This window comes from Pelophylax lessonae (assembly GCF_965119305.1).
Source record: "Pelophylax lessonae genome assembly, chromosome: 2".
NCBI lineage: Eukaryota > Metazoa > Chordata > Amphibia > Anura > Ranidae > Pelophylax > Pelophylax lessonae.
The window spans coordinates 367,771,169-367,789,211 of record NC_138769.1 but is presented as its reverse complement, the minus strand read 5'-3'; positions in this window follow the sequence as shown (position 1 = coordinate 367,789,211).

Genomic DNA, 18,043 nt, shown 5'->3' with positions numbered 1-18,043 from the left:
AGAACGCGCAGGCCGTGGGTTCTTGTTGCAGCTGAAAAACGCTTAGGCCACTTACAGCTTAAAAACGTCTTTGTGTGCATGAGGCCATAGAATAACATGGAGGGGCGTTTTTAGGCTGCAAGAGGAAAACGTCTGACGCTGCTTACAGCGGCGTTAAAAACGCCCCGTGTGCATGGGGCCAAAAGGGACAGTGTTTGTAAATATTTTTGTTAAATGAGTAGAACTAGTAGAACTGCAAATGCCTACAGAATGAGAATCGAATACGTAACTTGTGAATTTGTAACCTGTGTGTATCTGGCTCTGATACTAGACAGTGCCTCACCAGCCACTGACCTAACCACACGTCCCTGGTTAGTGGTAAAATTAACCCAATATATTATTATGGGTTTCAGTAAATAGCAGCATGCATGTAAATGAGAAAGTACAGGATTAGGTCAATCACAGTTCACTAGACAATATGTTCACCAGGCTCTAGCAGCATAGAATTGAGTTCTATACAGATAAATAAAAGTAAACCTGCTAATCCGCAAAATCAAAAATAATTAATGGCATTAGAAAACAGCAATGATAAAAAATATTTTCTCTGTAAACAGTAGGCTATATCCTTTAGTGCACCCTATATGAAATGCATCAATGACATTTAAGACTCCCTAAAGAGTTACCTCTTACTATGGACAATAGGTAAAGTTCATGTAAAGCAGCTTTCTGAGTAGCTAGCTAGAGTTTGGGGCCAAGTCTTTAGGTCGTGCACATTAGTACTGTCCCAGTAAAATATGCATGCAGTAGATAATGCTGCTAGTTAAATGGTCAGTCCGTATGTACTCAGTTTCATTTGCAGCAACGGGGTAATGGCATTAGTGTCCTCTCCCGCACCAGTCCCAGCGATAAAGCAACAGGGTCCCGCTATTCAGATGTCAGCTCTCTTCTGGATCTGCCTGGAGCAACTTCAGTCCTCAGCACACAACTGCAGGCTTGTAGCAAGTTTATGTGCAGACACACTGGATTCCTTGCAGCAAAGAGGAAATCTTTCAGTATTCAGACTGTGAAAATACATCTCTCTCTCTCTCTCTCTCTTTTTTTATCCGTCTCTCATTGGGAATTGTAGTTCAATAGTCCTTTAACCACCATAGTAAAGTTTAAATCCCGAACTTCATCTCCCATGATTTAATGCTACCAAACATCAAGTCTCTGTTCGTCAGCTCCCCCTTGTGGATGGAGGTGAGGTAGTGTTTATCCATTCAGCTAAAAATCTATTGGGAGCACAGAGAGCACTGCAGTACAGTGTGCTACATCGCCCTCTGTCTCTAGCCAAGCACCTGACTACACTTGATTAGACATATCTGAGCTATAGCAACTTTTAGCAAACACTAACATATATGCAATGATCTGCCTGAAGCATATATCTACAAATCTTTAATGTTACATACCATGACACCTTTTACCATTTTGAGTTCTGGTAACATTTAACAGGTTTTTCCAGAATCCTCCCCAGTGCTTATTTACCTTATCCAACAAGTAGTCAGGTTGGGTTGTGTTGTCAGACACAATCCACATAATAAAACTGTGCAAGAATATACCTTAATTTCCCATGTGGATTAGTTCTAGTCACTTTCTCTTACTGCTGTTCAGTGATATCATCATCATTTACAGTACACAGTACATTGGGCTGTTCTCGCTCAGTGCCCTAATATTATTTTGTCATTCGTTCATTTGAAATCTTGCATTTACTAATTGCTTACTGCTGATTGCTGGATCTCAGACATTCATGCCACTTCTCACTTAGTTGTTGCTGCTACTTATCATACACAGACATGCATTAAGAAAGTGTCCATACAGAATAAGGGTCAGAGTTAGAGAGTGAAATTGGAAGTGATAGAGAAAACTTTAGACAATTCAAAAGTAGTTTGCTGGTAGGCGATGGGGTTGATTTACTGAAAGCAAATTAACTGCTCACTTTGCAAGGGGAATTTCACTTTGCAATAAAATGTTCCCCAGAGCCTATTGAATGAGGTGAATCTCTGCGGAATTCCATCATCCAATTACATGCAAGCAAATATTTGTTTTTTTTGTGCTTTCTTTTGGTGGTTATTGATCACCACTGTTTTTTTTTGTATTAATATATAAATGGAAATCTACTTTCTGTCTAAAAGATATCCAAAAAAAATAAATAAAAATGTCTTCACAAGTTTAGGCCAACATGTATTCTGCTACATGTCCATTCATGGGGAAAAAAAAATCTCAATAAGTTTTAATAATAGGTTTGTGCGAAAGTTATAGTGTCAACAAACTATGGTATATTTACTGGAATTTACACAGCTATAGATGCTATACTGTAATAGCGGTAATTCGTGACTTATAGTGTGACTGAGCATACAAACACAATAACAATTGTCATGGGACTATAAATGAGGCAGGTCGCCATATAAATGCATAAAGTACATAAAATTGTCAATTTATTAAAAGATCATATTTAAAAATTCCATAATCATAAGAGTACATAAAAACTGTTTCTATATAGATTAAGACATATATTAAAACTGAAAAGCTGACATATAAGAGATTCATGATGGTATAAATTCATATTCTAGTTCTAGTACATGATAGTATATACATTGAAAAATAGTGTGACTGGGATAGTGTGGTGGACCATCTGGCGCTAACATACACTATCTGGGAGGGTCACTAACTGACACTGACATTGCTAGTGACAATAATACAGTGATCAGTGATGACACTGATACAGTACTAATGACACTAGCTGGGGGGAGGTTAGCATCTATGGGCAATCAAGGGGTTAACTGTGTGCCTAACAATGTGCAATGTGTGCTGTCAGATTGCTGTTCACAGTACACAGAGTTCAAAACTCTGCATGATTGGACACAGCCGATCAGCTGACTTCAGCCAAAATCATTGGCTGAAATCAGCTGCCAAACTTGTGCAAACCATGTGTGCATCCCAAACCCAGATCAAGCCAGTGATGTACAGGTACATTGTTCGGCTTACCTGTGCAAGACGCCTATGCCACTTACAACCCCATAGTAACTTTATGGGTGACGTCACTTCCCAGGCATTTCACAGCCAATGTTGGTCCTCTCCTGCACACAGTTTCCACTACTGGAAACCAGACCAGATCGGCTGCAGAATAGGTAAGCACAGTGATTTTTGCTTTACAGGGTTAGATAGATTAGGTTTAGAATGTGGCAGAAAGCAGATTTAGAGTTTGTTTTTGCCTGGATTGAAACTTTAACTTTAAAATTATTGTGAAAACAATGCACACACATCATTTTGTGTTTGTTTTAAAGTGATTGAAAAGTTTCATAAAAAAAAATACTTACATGCCCTGTGTTGATTTTGCACATGGTGAGCCAGATCCTCCTCTTCTCGGATCCATCTTCTGTGATCCTGGCCTCTTCCTCCTGTTAGGTACCCCCACAGCAAGCAGCGTGCTATGGGGGCCCCTGAGCCAAGTCACAGCTCCCTGTGTCCTTTCAGACACGGAGCTGTGACCTGCCCGGCCCCTCTCTCTCCTGATTGGTTGACTGACTTAGATTGACAGCAGCGGGAGCCAATTGTGCTGCTGTCTTAGCCAATGAGGAGGGGAGTCACGGTCAGCTAAGAAACTCCTGCAACATCACTGGATAAAGATGGGCTCAGTATTAGGGGGGCTGAGGGGGGCTTCTGTACACAGAAGGTTTTTTTTTTTTTTTTTTTTAATTTTAAAGCATAGAACTTATTAAGAAAAAAAAATACCTTCTGCCTTTGCAATCCCTTTAAGTACTTGCGAAGGGGTCACTAAAACACACTGAACAATTATTGCACACAAAAAATGCTAAGCTTTTTGAATTAAATAAGGTAAGTGTGGATTCTCTAAGATTAATATTTTTCAATAAAGACCTACTTTATTTAAGGGTTGTATTAGTTGTGAATTTCTCACCAACAGGCATTAAGAGGTGAGGTTGCACTGTTTAGGTTAAAATGTTCTTAATCAACTTTGCTGAATGTCCACTGGTTACAATGTATTCTGCTAAAGATTACATAATTAGTTATTTTAACCTTGGAGTTGCTAACACATGTGATTTTAAAATTCAAACTAGTGTGCATGCATTGTGATAGCAAGTGTTTGGCAGCATAAGTTTAGGGGTAAGCAGATGTACAGTGGGTTTTAGAATCTTCAACTGTAACAAAAGATACAAAGTATCTGTGCTTCAGATAATCAGCAACCAGTGGCTGACCAGTTGTTAGCTTGTCTTGAAAATTAACTTGCCCAGTGTAAATTAAAAAAAAAAGTGTCACAGACAGTGCTCAACTGTGCTGAGCTACAGCTGAATCTCCCAAAAAAAAAAAAAGAAAAAATCATAAAAGATTTTTCATGTTAATTTTTTCATCATCCCGATGTGCCTGATACAGTCCTTGAATCTGAAAAAAAAAAAAAAAAGATTTATTTAAAAAGATTTAACATTATAGAATTTGGTAATGTTCTAAGACAGAACAGTCTAAATAATTGAACAGATATGCTCAGGACAAAAAAGCTGGTTATGTGTGCGGGACCTCTTTTTGCAACAAAATCAATATAAGCACCATTTACTCTGACTTCCTAAGCAGTCATTTTTTATGCATATACTGTATGTGTGTATGCAATATATGTATAAGCATGGATGTAAAATTATTATATAATGTTTATTTTTATGAAACATACAGATTTCTTTGAAAGGTAAACCTTGATTTTAAATGTAAGTATTTCAAGAAATAGGCATTCTTTTATTATCTCTAAGTTAAGGGCAATTTATTGTCATTATATCTCAGTTGTGCCGGATTTTCTAAGCACAGCTAATGAGAACAATTCATTTACTAAGAACAAAAGCTATAAAGGAAAGATTAACAATATCATTCATGTTCACATACAGTTTTATCACAAACACATTATGCATATGTAGTAAAAACGACACATAGGTATTAGGTATGCATCAACATATCTTAATAACCAAATATTAATGCTATTATTCTACGGTGTCACAAGCTTCCTTCTAACACATTATGCACGCAGCTAACATTAATGCAGTTTGGTTGCATAAAGAAGGGATTGTTAAGTATGCTTAATATATAGATATTCTTTTCTGACTTTGAAAATTTTCCTTCCTCCATTCCCCAAATACCCTTTGCAAGTATAATCCCCCAGTGCCACGGAGGCTAGTAGAGCCTAGGGACTTGACATATGCACTCATCAAAAGTGGCAAATATGCCCACCCTTTCCATCCATCCACCCCACCTCTATTCCTAGAGGCTGCACTTTATATTGTGACAGGAAGTCGATACATTTTCCAGATTTAGCTGACTTCCTGTCACAATATATAGTTACATATAGTATAATATGTAACAAATGTATAACTGCGCTAATATAAATCAAAACCAGCTGCAGCTTTTAGTGAGATAACACCAAAACAAATACAAAAAAGGAAAGCTGCGCTAACGTGACAGAGAAAGCTAATTAAGTGACTCAAAATAGATAAACCAACATAAAAATGCACATATAAATGTGAACAGATTATGTGAACAAGTAGATAATATCACCATATAACGGATAAAGTCCCAAGTGGTAATAAAGTCCCAAATTGGTGATAGAGTAATAATGATGCATAAAAAATTAAAAATAAATAGAGGTGTAATGCCGTCTTCCATCACTGTGTTCCAGTCACCAAAGAATGCGTTTAAGCTTACCAAAAGGCAAGGATAAAAGGGCCTGTAAGGAGCACATATGCACAGTAGAGCCAATTCCCTTGAGTGATCAAGCCTGCCAGGAATTTCCAATGGAGCACACACAATGCCAGAGAGCGCAAGGGCAGCGGTAATTCAAAGCAGCAATCGATGATTGTGCCTCCGATGTCACCATATAAAAAACATCAATCGCTTCATAGTTTATTATTTTAAATACTTTAATGAAAATAAAAAGGTAAACAACTCACATTTAGCAGTAGAAATAAAGCATAAAAACAGTACAGCCAGCTGGCTCGTAATTCAGCCCGTCCTTCCGGGTTGCGTGGCGACGTCAGCACGCCGGACCCCACGCGTTTAGTCACAGCTGACGTCATCCTGGGTATATAATTCAACAGTGCTGCACCAGAAAAAAATATATAATGTGTATAAGACCCAAATATTGTAATTGACAGTACTAAACAATGTCCTTGTAAAGTGCCAAATATATACTGTGCAATGGAAATGTGACAAAAAAGTCTGTTATAAAGATCCCATAAAAAGGCTTGTGATATACACCTCCGTGAACTTGTGGACACCCACCACCAGCTAGAGTGGCCTCTCACCTCACTCTTTGACCCAAGAGTCACCCAGGTCTCAAACAGCTGTCCCCACACTGGGGTATAAGGATGATGGTCCCCCAAAGAAAGTGTTATCAAATTCCAGGCTCCACTCTCATACGATGACGGGCGCATATAAGGAAAAATAGAAAAGGTCTAATGCTCTCCACTTAATAATATAGGACATTTATTTCCAGAGATACACTTACATAAGCTGGCACTAAATAGTGTATGAATACAGCTCAAATTCCGCAATAGTCCGGGAAAGGATGTGACGTCCGACATGCAGGCTCCCCCCCTTATACGCGTTACGTCAGCGCGCTAAGCATTGACTTCCTCATTGGGGGTGGAGACTGCATGAACTCCACAGCATTAAAAGGCCTGACCAGCCCGAGGCACCTCACAGTGATTGGTACAAATTGTAAGAGCCCGCCTATCGTTCCCCATGACAAGGGGACACCGGAACTCTTTCGGCCACATAAGCGGATACGGTGACACCTGCAAGTAGCAACTGCACCATCCAGAATTACCACTCATAGCCTGCCAATTAAGTGTCAAATACATAGTTTGTATATATATATATATCTATATATATATATATATAGATATATATATATATATATATATATATATCAGAGCCTGCATCCCGAGCGCCACATCATAAACCTTCCAGACCTATGCACATTATAAATCATCATATATATAAGAATACAAATCTACAATCAAGTATATCCATGAGATAAATCTAAGATTGACATCAAAGGACATTAAAAACTTTAATAAAACTATAATCAAAATTATTAAAAATTCATTAAAAAATCATAACCTTTAATCATCACCTATTCTCAAAAATGAGATTATCTGACGCTTCCCTCACTCCTTAATCCAATAAAGATATCAATCAAAATATATTCCTGTAAAAAAAACAATATTCTGTCAAGAAATATAAAGTGAACAGACATATAAATATGGTTAAAAATATGAAAGAAAAAAATGTATATATAAAAGATATTATCTATCACTCATAAAGCAGTTGAGGTCAAAGTCTACGTTTAGATCTCTAGGCGATAATACCTTTGCCTCAAAGATCCAAAAAGATTCTCTTCTGTTCAGTTGGCGTATATAATTCCCGCCCCTCCAATGTTTTTTCACCTGTTCCATACCCCAAAATTTCAGAGAATCAGGTTTTCTATCATGCACTTCTCTGAAATGTCTTGACACATTATGTGAGACTTCACCCTTTTTTATATTCTTAACATGCTCCGGCGGTGAATGTTTTCCTCTTTTTCTTAATATGTTTAGTTTTATGACAGACCCCACATCTGCCACAAGAACTCAAACAGGGTATTCTTCCTCAAGATAGAGGGTTCAATAACTCCTGGGGCCAAACGATCTTTTAAGATCATTGCTCTTCTATAAATAAACCCAGGATGTTCAGGGAGGTGGGGTTCGAGAGTCCTGTTTTAAAATATCCCAATGTTTTCAAACAACCTGTTCCACTTGTTTATGTTGAATATTAAAATCAAAAATCAATCTAAAATCCCTATTAGAAGGTAAGGGTTTCACAGTATCGGCCAGGAGCACATTCCTATCTAACACTATGACCTCTTGTTGATCCGCTAAAACCTTACCCATATCGTAACCTTTGACTCGAAACCGGTCAATGAGACATTTGGAATGTGTAATATAGTCAGCCTGACTAGAGCGTATATATAAAGGTATTAAACTTACTTGGACTGAGAGTACTGAATGTATACAGTTCCTTGACTTAGAAGTGTATAAAAGAGAGGGACAGATTTTGACTAGAAATTATTTCAAGCCCACAGATAGAAATTCTTATTTACCCATGGATAGCTGCCACCATAGGAATTGGCTTTTTAATATTCCTAAAGGGCAGCTAATCGGCATTAAGAGGAACTGCTCTAGTCAGGCTGACTATATTACACAGTCCAATGTTCTCATTGACCGGTTACGATACAAAGGTTACGATATGGGTAAGGTTTTAGCAGATCAACAAGAGGTCATAGCGTTAGATAGGAATGCACTCCTGGCCGATACTGTGAAACCCTTACCTTTTAATAGGGATTTTAGATTGATTTTGATTTTATTTTTCCATTCAATAAATTTTTATTAAATTTTGAAAATATAAACAATAACAAAGAAGAACAAAATTTCCAATGTTTGTACACGTTTCCAGAGAACATTTTGAAATATAGGGTGATTGAGCATAATGTCATAAACAAGAGTATGTACCATTGTACAATGTGACATTGAGATACATCAATCAATAGGACGTCTGTGGAGGAGTTGGGAGGCCCATCCCCCCCCCAATGCCAAGAGCCCTTGGGATCTCTGTTACTGGGCCAGGGAAGGAAGTGCCCCCCTCCATCCTGTTGGGGTGTTGTATATCAGGATAGTCTATTTACAGGTGTAAGGTAAGGCCAACAAGACCAAGATTGTTGGAATTTTTGATATGTTAATGCATTAACTGCTAGGGATTTTTCTAAGAGATAGTTGTTGTTGATTAAGGTTATTGCTTTGGATAAGTTTGGTATAAGGGTAGATTTCCACTTACGTAGAATGAGGGTTCTAGCTGCTAAGAGTAGGTGTGTGATTACTTGTCTATAAAAATGGGCATTTTTTTCAAAGTGAATGTTAAAGAGGTAGTAAACCCTCCAAACCCACTTCAGCACATTGCAATCCTCATTATTAAAGATATTCATTGCTGCCTGTAAAAGTTTCCTTACTTTTTTAATTTTCTTGAAATCTGCTCCCTAATGCTTGATTACGTCACCGGCGCATGCGCTTTCCGTCCTGCGAGTCACGGCACGCTGTTAATAGGGAGACAGCACACAGAGTGTGCCGTGAATCGCAGGATGGAAAGCGCATGCACCGGTGTACAAAAGTTCTGCTGTCTGCGGCACAGCTTCGAAGACTCGCGAGACTGGGCATTCATGCAGAGCTTCCTGGTTCTCCCCTTGCCACACGGGGAGTAAACCAGGGCTTCATAGAGACTCCTATAGAGGTGTTCTGTCAGCGGCAATCATCTGCAGCTTATAGCCTCGAATGACAGCTGCAAAACAAGAGGTATAACACAGCGGAGCTTGGTTGCCATAGTGATGTCGGGATGAGAAAGAGGCTTGGATAATGCACGGTCGCGCATGCCCGAGATTTAAGCAGGGGAAACAATGAAGGGCGGAAATGATATCCGAAGCTGAAACAGAGAACAGTACTGAAGATGGTGCAGCCTAATCCCGGAAGAAACATATTTTACAAACTACTAAAAAATAGTAAGTAAGAAGCAATTGTGCATACATTATACTGTACAATGATTGTAAATGCATTTTCATATCACAGTAGATGAAAATCACAAAAAGGAAGGTAGAGTTTACTTCCTCTTTAAATAGGGCCATTTCAGGACTCTGTGGGAGGAGTATGCCCGTGCAGGAAGCAATACATTGAAAAATTGTATTCCAAAAGCTGGTGAGCGATGGGCATTCCCAAAGAATATGTTATAATGTTCCTGTTTTACCACATTCTCTCCAGAATAAAGGTGAAGCAGATGGCATCATTTTAGCCAATCTATGGGGTGTGTAGTACCATCTATTTATGATCTTAATCGTCATTTCCCAATAATTGGTGCATCTAGAGTACCTGTATATGGAGCAAATTGCAATCTGCCATTGGTATAGGGTAAACTGGTGATTTAGGTCTTTTTCCCATTTTGACATGTTAACGGATTTTTGGTTGGGAATTTCAGAGGTTAGAATATTGTAAAAGAGGGATATTCCTTTACGCATTGGAGATTCAGACACAAGAAGGTCCCATGCTTTAGTGTTAATAAGTGAAGTAGAAATAGGTTGTTTTGCAAGAAGGAGGAGGATTTTAGATACGGTGATTGAAAGGCCAGTTGGTAGGTTGAATTCACGCATCAGATCCTCCCTGTTCCTGACTCCCCTTTGATCGAAGCGTTGTGAGATGTTTGAGAGGCCTGAGTTGTCTAGGGAAGTGGTATCTAAGTTACGAAAGCTAGTTTTAAGAGTGAATAATGGAAAAGGGTGGGTTTGAAAGGGGTTCACCCAGGGTTCAATCTTGGCCACCGTTCTCCACGGCTGCAGGGAAGCTTTTACCGTGATTGGGAGTTTTGCAAGGTTCCAAGGGATCCATAGATTCCTCATCAGCATAGTTTGAAGGTTGTTAGTGGGGACTAGTTGTTCTTCGAGCGATGACATAGAGGAAAGTCCTCATGAGGGTCTGGGATCCAGTGTTTGAGCTGATCCAATCGAGCAACCCAATAGTACTCAGTTTTATGCTCAGTTTTTCCAAGATTGAAACCATGGACCTTGTGTTCTGAACATAGAGCTTCAGCTAAAGGTTCTATGACTAAGTTAAAAATAGTGGGGGACAGAGGGCAACCCTGTCTGGTACCATTCGAGATTGTAAAGGTTTTAGAGAGGGTTCCAGAGGTGAAAACCTTGGCTGTGGGTCGAGAGTAAAGCGCTAAAACGGCAGAGAGTATGTTACCTTTGAACCCAAACCTAGACAGCGATACAGACATGTATTCCCAATTCACTCTCTGCATCCAGGCCATCGACTTTTTTCTGCTATATGTACTATGTCAACAATTCGCCTAGTGGCATCTGAGGTTTGTATCCGGGGATGAAACCCATTTGATCTTTCTGGATCAGGGAGCGAATAATCCCTTGGAGACGTCTCGCCAGTAATTTTGCGAAGATTTTTAGGTCTGTGTTTAAAAGTGAGATAGGGTGGTAGTTGCCCAGAAGAGAGAGGTCTTTCCCAGGTTTGGGAATTGTGACAATATATGCTCCCAGCATCTCCATTGGAAAGTTAGTCTCTTCAATAGCTTTAGTGTAGGCCTTTGCAAGATGTGGTGTCAGGGTTTGGCTATGTAGTTTATAGTATTCACTTGGGAAACCGTCTGGGCCAGGGGATTTGCCGTTGGGAAGGGAGGGTATTATTTTCCGAATTTCATCTTGAGTGATTTGGGCGTTAAGTGTGAGGAGTTGGTATTCCGTAAGAGTAGGTAAGTTTAATTTGTCCAGAAATGAGGAGATGACTGAGAAGCAGAGATGGCCTTGCGAGTTCGCCCGGCGGTCGGTTCGCGGCGAATTTTGCTTGTTCGCTACCCGCCAAATTTGCGAACACATGGCGTAGTTCGCGGCGGCCATATATGTTTACATTGGGGAGAACTTTGACCCGTGACACAGCCGTCAGGTGGAACGGGACAGCCAATTGAAACATTCCAGCACATGGACAGTCCCCCTACCCTATAAATAGACCCGATCTGGCGGCCATTTCACATTCCGCTTTCTGTCAGTGTAGGGAGAGGTCTATTGTGCTCGTCAGGGAGAGTTTGCTAGACACATATAGCGTTGTGAAGATCCACAAAAGTCCTTTTGAGGGCTGGTATTTCGGTATAGGTCTAGTATCTTTTGAGCTTAGGGAGAGGTCTCCTGTGGTTGCTTTAGGGGCAGTTAGAGATCGGCTGCAGTCACACACAAATCGCTTTGTCAATGTCCACCAAAATCATTTAAAATGCTCCAATGTCGTTTTAGGGTCAATTACAGTCTCTTTACTATAGGGCTAGGTATCCAGTGGTTGCTTTAGAGGCAGTTAGAGATCGACTGCAGTCACACACAAATTGCTCTGCTAATGTCCACAAAAGTCATATAAAGGGCTGCAAACTTTTTGGTATTGCACTAAAAAGGGGGGGGCGGTAATCCACAGTATAATATACTTTGTAGAAAGCATATTATAGTGGGTTAGTACTATTATTGTGCACTGTGCAGCATTGTGACAGGTGTGGTGGTGAGACTGAGCGTTTCTGAAGGAACACTACACACAGTGACAAAAGCACTTATAATGTATTATAACTGGTGTGATAGACCAATTGCCCCCCCCCCCCCCCAATGCCACATATTGAAGTGGGGTGTTATCTGAGTAAACTTTTTCAAGTGTATTTGTGTCATGAAACAACATTGCCTAGTTTGCTGAGTGAAGTCTGGTACACACAGCGTCAAACTCACTGGCCAATTTTTTGAACTGGTGTGCTACACCAATGCCACATATTGAAGTGGGGTGTTATTTAACAGTATAATTTGCTAAGAGTGTATTTTAGTCCTGCAAAAATTTGGCCTCTTGCTGTGTAAACAGTGCTACTCACAGTGACAACAGTTACTGGCCAATTATTTGTAGAACTGGTGTAATGAACCTGTGCCCCCCCCAATGCCACATATTGAAGTGGGGTGTTATCTGAGTAAACTTTTTCAAGTGTATTTTAGTCATGCAACAATATTGCCTAGTTTGCTGAGTGAAGTCTGGTACACACAGCGCCAAACTCACTGGGGACCAGTGGCCCCCCAATAGCACATATTGAAGCGGGGTGCTATTTAACAGTATACTTTTATAAGATTGTATTTTAGTCCTGCTAAAATTTGGCCTCTTTTGCTGTGTTAACTGTGCTACACACATTGACAACAGATACTGGCCAATTATTTGTAGAACTGGTGTGATAAACCTGTGGCCCCCCAATACCACAGATTGAAGCGGGGTGTTATCTACACAGACACATGGTCTAGCAAACATGGGCAGGGAAGGTATATCACTTTTACTGCCCACTGGGTGAACCTTCTGACGGCCGTTAAGCATGCAACCCGTGGCACCCGTGTAGATTTAGTTGTACCGCCACGGATTGCAAGCAGGCCTGCCTCTTCTTCTCCTCCTCCTCCATCCTCCCTCTCCTCCTCGGCTGACTCCTCCTCTTCCGCTGCTACCGTCTCTTCTCCTGCGCCGCCCAAGATCCCCAGAACCTATTCCACATGCCAGGTGAGACGTTGCCATGCTGTGCTGTGTCTGTTGTGCCTGGAAGCCAAGAACCACACTGGTCCTGCACTTCTTTCAGCTTTGCCTTCAAAGGCAGATCAGTGGCTGACACCGCTGAATTTGTCAGATGGTAAAGTGGTGTGCGACAACGGTGCCAATCTGCTGAGCGCGCTGAAACAGGGCAAAAAAACACACATGCCATGCATGGCACACGTCCTGAACTTGGTGGTGCAGCGATTTGTTGCCAAATACCCTGGGGTCCAGGACGTCTTGTGGCAGGCCAGGAAAATCTTGGGCCATTTCCGAAGATCTTACACAGCCATGGCTCGTTTTACTGAGATTCAGGGGCGACACAACCTGCCCTCAGGCATCTTATTTGTGACTGCCCGACGCAATGGAACTCAACGTTGCATATGCTCGATAGGCTGCTCCAGCAGAAATGTGCAGTTAATGACTACCTGTTCGAACTAGGCGGTGGGACAGGTTCTGGGGAGCTTGGGTTTTTTTCACCTCGCCAGTGGCTGCTCATGTGGGACGCATGCAGACTTCTGCGCCCATTCGATAAGATCACCAAACTGGTCAGTCACGGCCAGGGTGCCATAAGTGACATCATACCTTATGCATTCTTTCTGGAGTGTGCATTGCGTCGTGTCATTGATCAAGCCGTCGAGGAGCAGAAGCAGGAAGATCAGGAAGTCGCTATGTTGAATGAATTCCCAGGGGGTGCTACTCCATCTGAGACAAATCAACAGCAGGAGTCTGAAGAGGAGTCAGAGGAGGAGGATGGTGCTGGGGAGGGGGTGAGGAGCAAGAAGAGCATGCTTTAAACTTTTCTGGGATCCCTTGTGTTATCCGTGGATGGGGGGTGGAAAACGAGGACGACATTATCCTGGATGATAAGCTGGAAGCAGGCCACTATACCGCTTCCAGTTTAGTGGGAATGGGGGCCTACATGCTGCAGTGTTTTAAGGGGGACCCCCGTATAAAACGCATTAAGGCCAAGGACCATGTACTGGGTGGCAACGTACTTAGACCCCCGGTACAAGCACAAAATGGCGGAAATGTTACCACAATCACAGAGGGCGGTCAGAATGCAGAACTTCCAGGCCTTGCTGAGGGAAATGCTGCATTCTTCTTTTCCGTGCGCTGGCAGAAGAATTTCCAGTCACAGAGAGACAGTTGCGGGTAGCAATCAAACAGCATCTGCAAGAAGAGGTCGGTTGGAAGATGTCTTGGTCACTTCAGATATGAGATCCTTCTTTCAGCCAAACCATCGACAGCTGTATTCCCGATCCAGCATGAAGGAACGCCTAGACCGACAGGTGTCCGACTACATCGGGTTAACGGCTGATGTGGATGCTCTGAGGAGTGATGAACCCCTGGACTACTGGGTGGGCAGGCTTGACTTCTGGTCAGAGCTTGCACAATTTGCAATGGAAATGTTGTCTTGGCCCCCATCTAGTGTCCTGTCCGAAAGGACGTTCAGCGCAGCAGGGGGGGATCGTGACCGATAAGCGCACTCGCCTAGCTCATGACAGTGTAGACTACCTCACATTTATAAAAATGAATGAGGCATGGATCTCTGAGGAATTTAACACATATGACCAGTAGACCAGGTTTCATCGAAATTCCTCCACCCACAACAATTCCTGGCCCTTGGCTTCGCTACATACAGCGGCATAAAAGGCATTTTATGTCCATTAAATGACAAATTTTTGGGGCCTATCAGGGCCGACACTTACGGTTCTGTGTACTGTGAACACCTACCATACCTCTAGCCATCAAAAACTAAGTTTTTTGCTGTCAGTTCAAACCATGTGAGCTAATTTTTGCAGCCTATACAGGCCGACACTTACTTCCGTATACTGTGTGAATGCCTAATGTACCTTCAGCTACAGAATACTATGTACTTAGCTGTCAGGTTAACCCATGTGGGCTAATGTTTGGGGCCTGGAATGGGCGACACTTACTTCTGTATCCTGTGAATGCCTAATGTACCTTCAGCTACAGAATACTACGTACTTAGCTGTCAGGTAAACCCATGTGGGCTAATGTTTGGGGCCTGGAATGGGCGACACTTACTTCTGTATTCCGTGAATGCCTAATGTACCTTCAGCCACAGAATACTACGTTCTTAGCTGTCAGGTAAACGCATGTGGGTTAATTTTTGGGGCCTGGAATGGCCGACACTTACTTCTTTATCCTGTGAATGCCTAATTTTTCAGACTGGAAATGAAAAACAATGGGTCTGTAAAATTCCACCAAATTGTGGAATGGATACGGACCCATTTTACAGATGTGTGAATGGACCCTATATGTATTAGACAATGTATTTACCGGCTGCTGTCAGTTGTGGCTGATTTATGAAAAAAAATAAATAAATAAATTTAGGGCAACGTTTTCAATTGCAATACTTCTGTTATGTGCTGGGACTATTTGTGCACAGCTAGTACGTCTTTTGTGGCTGCAAATATGACCTAAACGTTTTTAAAGTTCGCCTCCCATTAAAGTCAATGGGGCCCGCCGCGAACTCGCGGTTCGCGGACTTTTGAGAAATTTTGCGACTGGCGTTCGCGAACCGCCCCGGCCGATGTTCGTCCATTACTACTGGGGAGGTCGGTTTGTGTAGAGTGGGGTCACTGTCTAGATTGTACAGGGAATGATAGTAGTTGGCAAACTCGTTTGCAATGTCTTGGGGGTGGGTTACTGTGAGATTCTTTTGGGAGTTAGTTAGGTGTGATGTTCTAGTTTTGTTTTGTCATGTTTTGATCCTGTTCGCCAGGATTTTACCTGGTCTGCTGGCTTGCGTATAGTATGTCAGTTTAATTTTGCCGAGTTGTTTGTCGTGCTGTTCAAGTAAGAGGGATCTTCAGTCATGTCTGAGGTTATTTAATGTGTTGCTTAGCTGTGGGTCCGGTACTATCTTATGCTTTTTTTTTCCAAGTGTGAATTCCAAAGTGTGAATTTGAGACAGTATTTCAGAGAGCTTTTGATTGTATAGTTTTTTAAGTTTTGAAATTTGTTGTATACAGATACCTCTAATGTATGCCTTATGGGCTCCCCAGAGGCTCCATGGATTAGATACTGATTGGGAGTTGAGATGGAAGAATTCTTGGAGATGCTGGGATATGTACTGGCCACATGTTTTCATTTGGAGGTTTCTGATATTACATCTCCATATTTGATTTGCACCTCTTGGGATCCCCTCATCCACGGTCAGCTCAATCGCAGCATGATATAATGAGTATGATCAGTCATATTCTTGATGACCGCAGATGAAGTCCTTCCGATCGATTCTAGAGTAAGAATGATGCCTAGCGGAGTAGAAAGTGAAGTCTTTTTCGGATGCATCTAGGCATCTCCAAGCACCAAAAAGTTGTTCTTTGTGTAGTAGGTTTTGCAAGGAGATCCTGCGGCCAGGCAGAGAGGAGGATGTGTCTATTTCCGAATTTACTGTAAGGTTGAAGTCACCACAAATGATAAGGTTTCCGTATTTAATCTTGGAGATAAGTTTGAATAATCTTCTTAGAAAACGTAATTGGTGTTTTGGGAGCATATACTGATACTAGAGTTATTGGTAGATTATTGAAGTCGCCTGACAGTATTATGTATCGACCTTCAGGGTCAGATATCTGGTCTTTGATTTGTAAGGCTATGCAGGGCCGGATTAAGAGCATCATGGGCTTGGTGCTGAGGATTTTGAAGGGCCTTAAGGGCCGTGCCTTGGCATGCACCCAGAGGAGGAAGGGTGCAGCCATGCATGCCTAATTCCACATGGGATGCTGTCTCTGAAGCCCATAAACACATCCATGCATCGGCAACTGTCCCTCCTTGTCCGGCCTTCGTGCTGTGTGGGGAGGTTCTGAGGGAGCTGCCTGGGGAAGCGAGCATAGAAGCCAGACTTCTATGTTTACAAGTGACAGAAGAGCAGTAACAGTGAATACGGCCAACCTTGGGCCTATATAAAAGGTAGGGGCCTGGAGCTGCAGCTCCAATAGCCCCTACGTTAATCTGGCCCTGAGGCTATGGTGTTCTTTATTGCAAGTAATATTCCTTTCTTTTTTGCTGAAGAAGTTGCTAGAAAGATGTTAGGAAAATCCTTATGCGAACATTTGGGGTGATTTGAGGTCTGGAAGTGGGTTTCTTGTACTGATACAATGTCCGCACTTGAGGTTTTTACTTCTTTCCATAGGGCAAACCACTTGGCCGGATTGTTTAGTCCATTGGCATTAATAGAAAGACATTTAAAGGGCATAATGACTCTTGGTAGGTGGACTGCTGTGGCGATGTTGCAAAGGTGTATTCAATGTTCAAGGAGGTAAAGTATACAGTTTTTTGATGAAGAAGCAGTATGGTAGATCTGGTGTGTAATCATCAAACATTGGAAAAAGAAAGTTAACTTGAGAGGGGAGAAGGGGTAGTAACTGGTAAAAAAAGGACCAGTGAAAAGGTCAGAGATTAACTGGAACAGTTAATAACAGGTAAGGATAAGGGGCCATAAGGATTAGGTAGATCCATAGGCCGGGGGACCGTGTTGGTGCTGACGTGGAGTGAGATGTCCATCATTCGCAGCTTTTTTATGTTTTCCAGATCTTTTCCTAGAGACCACTTGTCATTCATTTGGGATGGGCGTAGGGGTTGCACTTCTCTGGAGGAAGTCTTCAGGTGGAAGAATGCCCCATCTCTGGAGTAGATCTATTCCCTCTTCCAGGGTAGTGATTGTTGAGGTGTTCCCATTATAGGTGATGGATAAGGATGCCGGGTGTTTCCACTTGTGAGGAATTTTATGATTCCTCAGCGCTTTAGTTATAGTCGCCAAATTTCTCCTCTTTTGCAGGGTGTGCCTTGACAGGTCAGGTAGGATTTGCAGGCTTGCAAATGCTGCTGGAAGG